Source organism: Cyprinodon tularosa, unplaced genomic scaffold, assembly GCF_016077235.1.
Source record: "Cyprinodon tularosa strain WSP-4 unplaced genomic scaffold, ASM1607723v1 ctg1111, whole genome shotgun sequence".
In the NCBI taxonomy this organism is placed as follows: Eukaryota; Metazoa; Chordata; class Actinopteri; order Cyprinodontiformes; family Cyprinodontidae; genus Cyprinodon; species Cyprinodon tularosa.
In genome coordinates this window covers 79,685-85,684 of record NW_024037907.1, presented here as the reverse complement: position 1 = coordinate 85,684, position 6,000 = coordinate 79,685, and positions in this window count along the sequence as shown.

The window sequence follows — 6,000 nt, the reverse complement described above, 5'->3', positions numbered from 1 at the left end:
TTGGCACCTGCACACAGTGCCAAAGCTACCAGTACCTGGTTGAAGGACCATGGTATCCCTGTTCTTAATTGGCCAGCAAACTCTCCTGACCTTAACCCCATAGAAAATCTATGGGGTATTGTGAAGAAGAAGATGCAATACACCAGACCCAACAATTCAGAAGAGCTAAAAGCCACTATTAGAGCAACCTGGGCTATCATAACACCTGAGCAGTGCCACAGACTGATCGACTCCATGCCACGCCGCATTGCTGCAGTAATACAGGCCAAAGGAGGCCCAACTAAATACTGAGTGCTGTACATGCTCATACTTTTCATGTTCATACTTTTCAGTTGGCCAACATTTCTATAAATCCTTTGTTTTTATTGGTCTTCAGTAATATTCTAATTTTCTGATATGATGAATTTGAGATTTTCATTTGTTGTCATTTGTAATCATCAAAATTAAACAAAATAAACATCTGAAATATATGAGTTTGTATGTAATGTATGAATATAATATACAAGTTTCACTTTTTAAATGGAATTACTGAAATCAATCTACTTTTTCATGATATTCTAATTTTATGACCAGCACCTGTATATGTATACAATATGTTGCATTTATAAGTCATCAGTTGTACCTTTCGCTTTGGGCCACCATGGTGTACAGACACAGCTTAGATAATCAAAAACAGACAAATTAAACCTGAAACAAATAATTTTGCAACTATCTTAATTTCTTGAACCCAGTGTTGGGCAATAATGAAGTTTTTTTTATTTTTTTATTTTTAGTTGTGCTTGGACCTCCCAAAAAATGCAAAGATGTTAACATGCAGGGCTCCACATCTAAACAAAAAAAAACAACAGATGTATAGTTTGAATTATGGCTCTATTTTAATGCATGCTGGCATTTCATATAGAAGACCAAATTCTGCAAACATATACAGTTGCAGCAGCTTTGATGTTGCTTTGTTGCCGATTTTGCACTTCCTCTTAGGCAGTAAAACCTGAACACACAGCTGTATGTCATCTCACACAGCAAGAAAGCATGCCTGTGAGCCTACTGAGTGTGTGTTTGTGTCTTAGGGAGGCAGGGGTAGATGATGAAAGCCAACCTGCTGCTTTCTCATTACTGCCTTCAGGACTTTTAATAATAGTTAAACCTGCTTACAGCTAACTGTGTGCCTGTTGTGTGTTTTATGAGCACTTAGTGTGTTTATGAACGGAAGCTATTGACTGTTTGAAGTTTACACTACTGGCAGTGACGAGAGAGTAGAGAGAGCTAAGATTTTATGTTGACTCTACAGGTTGGGTTCCACTTTTTTGACTTTCTCTCACTCTGAGATGGGGGGGTCATCTGATAAATCCAATTGAGTTCTAATCAAAAATGCTTTATTAAAGGGAAATTAAGGTTATTTTTTATCCAGGTTTTTTAGGTGTTGATAACGGTAGGCAGGAAGGATCTTGTGTATTTCTATCTGTATTCTGTATTATGTGTGAAAAGAAATCTTTGTAAAGCTAGGGTAGCGCTGCTGCCTTGCACAAGAAGGTTCCGGATTCAATTGCCGGGCCAGGATTTTTCTGCATGGAGTTAGCATGTTCTCCCAGTGCATGTGCGGGTTATCTCTGGCCATCTCTTCCTCCAAAAGTCCAAAAACATGACTGTTATGATTGGCTTATCTAAATTCTGCTTAGGTGTGAGTGTTAGCATGAATGGTTGTTTGTCCTGTTTGTCTCTGTGTTGCCTGGCGATAGTTCGGGGACCTGCCCATTGACAGCTGGAGATAGGCACCAGCAACCCTCACGAGCCCAGCTGGGAAAAGCATGACAGAAAATTGATAGATAGATAGTTTTACTACCAGTTTAAACCAAAGACAAACATGTTGTCATAATTGAGCATCTTACATTAGCAATTACAGTTAAAAGAAAAGGTGATGCAGTTATCATTTCTTAATCATCTACCTGTCTCCTTGAACACAGTCGGCCTCAGCAGAGGGCCACTCACATTGGGCCTGGTTCTGCTGGAGGTTCCTTCTTGTTAAAAGGTTTTGTTGTTTTGTTTTGTTAGAAGAGTTTTTCTTCTCCACTGTCTTCTCCACTACAAGTATGGTTAATGTGAGGGATTGTTTGGCAACTTAGATAATGTAGATTCAATTGAACTGAAAATTACTCTATTAATCAAAAAGGAAAATTAGATATCGCAGTAATTATAGGCAGTTTTTCAACTAGTTGCTATAAGTGTTGATTACTCTTGCTGGCAGGAAGGATCTACGCATCTTAACTGTCATATAAAAATGTTCTCCTTCTTTTTGTCCCTTACCATTGGACCGATGCCTCCTTCTTTCCTTTGTAAATTTGCGCCTACATTTGAAATTTACTAAAAATAGATGAAAAAACAGCTTACTCAGTTTTATGTTTGCTAAACAATATTGTTTGTTCCTATGGATTGAATTAATATATCCTCGTTTCAGTATTTACCATTTCCTGGTTAGTGGCATATATTGTAGCATATCTATCTATCTATCTATCTATCTATCTATCTATCTATCTATCTATCTATCTATCTATCTATCTATCTATCTATCTATCTATCTATCTATCTATCTATCTATCTATCTATCTATCTATCTGAGCAACCATTTACAAAATAAAGAAAATAATAAATATGATAAAATCATTTATATCTAAAGTGGGGAATGACCAAAACAAGGGAGCTTGGGAGGGAGGCTGTGTGGACACAGCAAACTCTGTCTTTATTTTCTAAAAGCAGATAATTGAAGGCTTTGCTCTGGTTTGGGAAGCAAAAGGAGGAACGGCCAAAGAAGAAACTGACTGAGGGCAAAGAAAGGAGAGAGAAGCCACGTCCACAAGTATGACTCACCCTTCCTCTTCCTCCCTCTGTAGCTCTTCCTATTTCTCACCCTCCCTCTCTCTCTTTTTATCATTAATGTCAAACTGAACTAAAAGTAGCATTATTTTATTAAGGCCATTGTGCTGTTGATAGCATTAAAGCTGTTCTTGACTAAATACTAAAGTCATATTGTGAAGGCAACATGCATGTAAACAGATGCGCACATACTTTTGAAGTGCTTGCCAGAGTAAACTCAGACACGCCTGAGGAGCACGTCTGGCAGTAACCACAAGAAGTCACTGAAGCAAAAAGGACACCATTAAATTGAAGAAAAATAGCATGATTTCAAATGTCAATAAATAAAAAAATAACTCCTTTCAAAATCACCATGTTTTTTTTTTGTTTGTTTTTTTTTATGTTTGGAAAATCCCCCCTGCTGCAGAGGAAGACGTGCATTTAGCTGCTACTACTAGTTCTGTTTTTTTTATAGTTCTGCATTTCATCTTTGTAAGAGGAACAACAAGAGAATAAAAGTGTAATTTGTTTTGATTTCTCAAGCTCTACTAATATTTCATTTGTTAGACATTAGACTTAGACATCAGCCTTAGACAGATTTATTTTGTATACACGAGTGTATAAAGACATTTTGATTAAAACAGCTCTAGACAATTTCAGTTTTTAAAGTGCAGCCTTGAAAAACAGTAATAAATAAAAAAAAATAGTAATAATAACTTATCATAACTTATAACTTATAATAACTTTTTTATTATTAAAATAACCCATTTTACATAAAATTCAGTAGTCTAATAGCAGTGGGGAAGAAACTGTTATGGAATCTACCTGAGCTACATCGAATGTTCTCATCGAATATGCCACTTCCCAGATGGCAGCAGGGAGGACAGTTTATTGTTTATAGTTTTATTTATAATGTTTATAGTTTAATTTATGATGTTATGGACATGCAGCGCTGGGATGAAATTTCTTTAATGGACGGAAGAAGAGCACCAGTGATCTTCTCTGCTGTTCTTACTACTCTTCTCACTTGGTTCCATTCTGATGCACCCTTACCCTCCACATCACACAGTGAGACAGCTGGTCAGAATGCTCTCTATGGTGCTTTTGTAGAAGGTGGTAGGATGGGTGGGGGCAGGTGGGCTCTCCTCATACTCCGCAAGAACTACATGCGCTTTTGTGCCCTATTGATCAGTGAGGTGGTGTTGAAATTCCAGGTGAGTGTCTGTGATGTGCAGCCCAGGAATTTGGTGCTGTTGACCACCTCTACAACTGAGCTGTTGATGACCAGTGGAGCGTAGTTAGGCCGGTTCTTCCTGAAGTCCAAGATGATCTCCTTCAGCCTTCCTTGGATTGACTCTCCTCTGAGTGTTCCTCACCTCAGCTACGTCCAAATTTAGTGTCTCCTCCCCGTGATGTGGAACGGCTTTCACTGCTGCTTAGTGCCTCAAACCTTCCAAAGAAGTTGTTCAGTTAATTTAGGAAGTCTGTGTTTGCTGCATCTACTGGGCGGAGGGTGTGTTGTAGTCCATTGTGGTCGTGGAAAAGATCCTGGATTTTCTGGAACCAGAATCCATCTAAACCATGCCATCTGATCAGCGAAGCACAGATGGCATGGTTTAGATATGTGCTGTTCTCAGTGCCCCTTTATCACTAGACTTGAAAGCTGAGTTCTTTGCTTTTAGCGATTTCCGAACCTCTCCATTTATTCAGGGTGGTTGGTTGGCCCGGGTGGTGATGTTCTTTTTGATGCTGACATCCTCAATGCATTTGTTGATGTAGGCTGACACAGTCATGGCATACTCATCAATATTTAATAAGTTGTCATATGTTGCTGCAGCCTTGAAGATGTTCCGGTCAGAGCATTTCAAACAGGGTTGGAGTGTCTCCATGGCGCCCTCAGACCACACTCGGACCTCTTTAACTGTCGATTTAGCTCTGATCAGCTGGGGCTTATATGCAGGGACAAGCATGACGAGAAATGATCTGATGACCCGAGGTTGAGGCGGGGGGGCTGCTCTGAATGCATGTTTGATGTTAGAGTAAACCACTTCTAAAATGTTTTCACCCCGAGTTGCAAAGTCCACATGTTGGTTAAAATGAAGGAGAATAGTCTTCAAGTTAGCCTGGTTAAAATCTCTAGCAATGATGAAAACACCCTTGGTGTATGCAGATTGGACCTCAGAGATAGCCTGGTATAGAGTCTTCATGGCCTCTTTAGTATTAACGCTGGGGGGCACGTAAACAGCACTAATGCTAACCACACTGAACTCTCTGGGCAGAACGATCTGCAGCCAGAAACCGATGTCTGGAGAGCAGAAGCTGGCGACCGATCTAGAATTTTTACACCAGCTGTTGTTGATGTAAACACAGAGCCCACCACCCCGAGTCTTACCGCTTAGTTCTTTGTTCCTAACGACGTGGTATAGCATTAACCCCTCCAGGTTAATAGCATTGTCTGGTATTGCTGGATGAGGCCATGACTCAGAATGATGGGGCAGCAGTTACTAATCTCCTTCTTTGATGAGAGTTCCAGTCGAAGATTATCCATTTTGTTTTCCAGCGAGCGGAGGTTTGAGAGGACGATTGATGAAAGTGGAGATCTGTGAAGATTTCTCCTTAGCTTCACAGTTGGCCCCCCTCTGCAGCCATGCTTTCTCCGTCTCGCGCATCTCTTCCTTCGGCCATTATGTTCCGCTATTGTGTTGTTGAGATCCGTCCGTAGCACTCTGCAGCTTTTTAAACATCAAACATGTTAGTATTTAAAACATTTTGTGACCATAGCTCCAGCAGGCGTTGGCAATCATATATGCTAGTTTTTATTAGTTTTAAGCACCATATTCTGTGAAATTGTCAAGAGGAGCTGTTCTTGGCCACTGCCTTGGAGCGCCACCATTTGTTATTGCAATTAGCTGAAGCCAAACTTTGGCACTAGGGGCAAGTTCACCCAATCATCCAAAAAAGGTTTGACAAATGTCCCCTTCTTTCCCAACCGATACGATTGTAGCAGTCCCAGATTAATAACGTTTAGAACTAAACCGAGTGCAATACATTATCAATTGGGCTCGCCAAGTTACAAAATGCCTTTTCTGGCAAATTATTAAAACTCAACATAATGTCCACAGTGAAACATGGACGTGGCAGCATTGTGCTGTA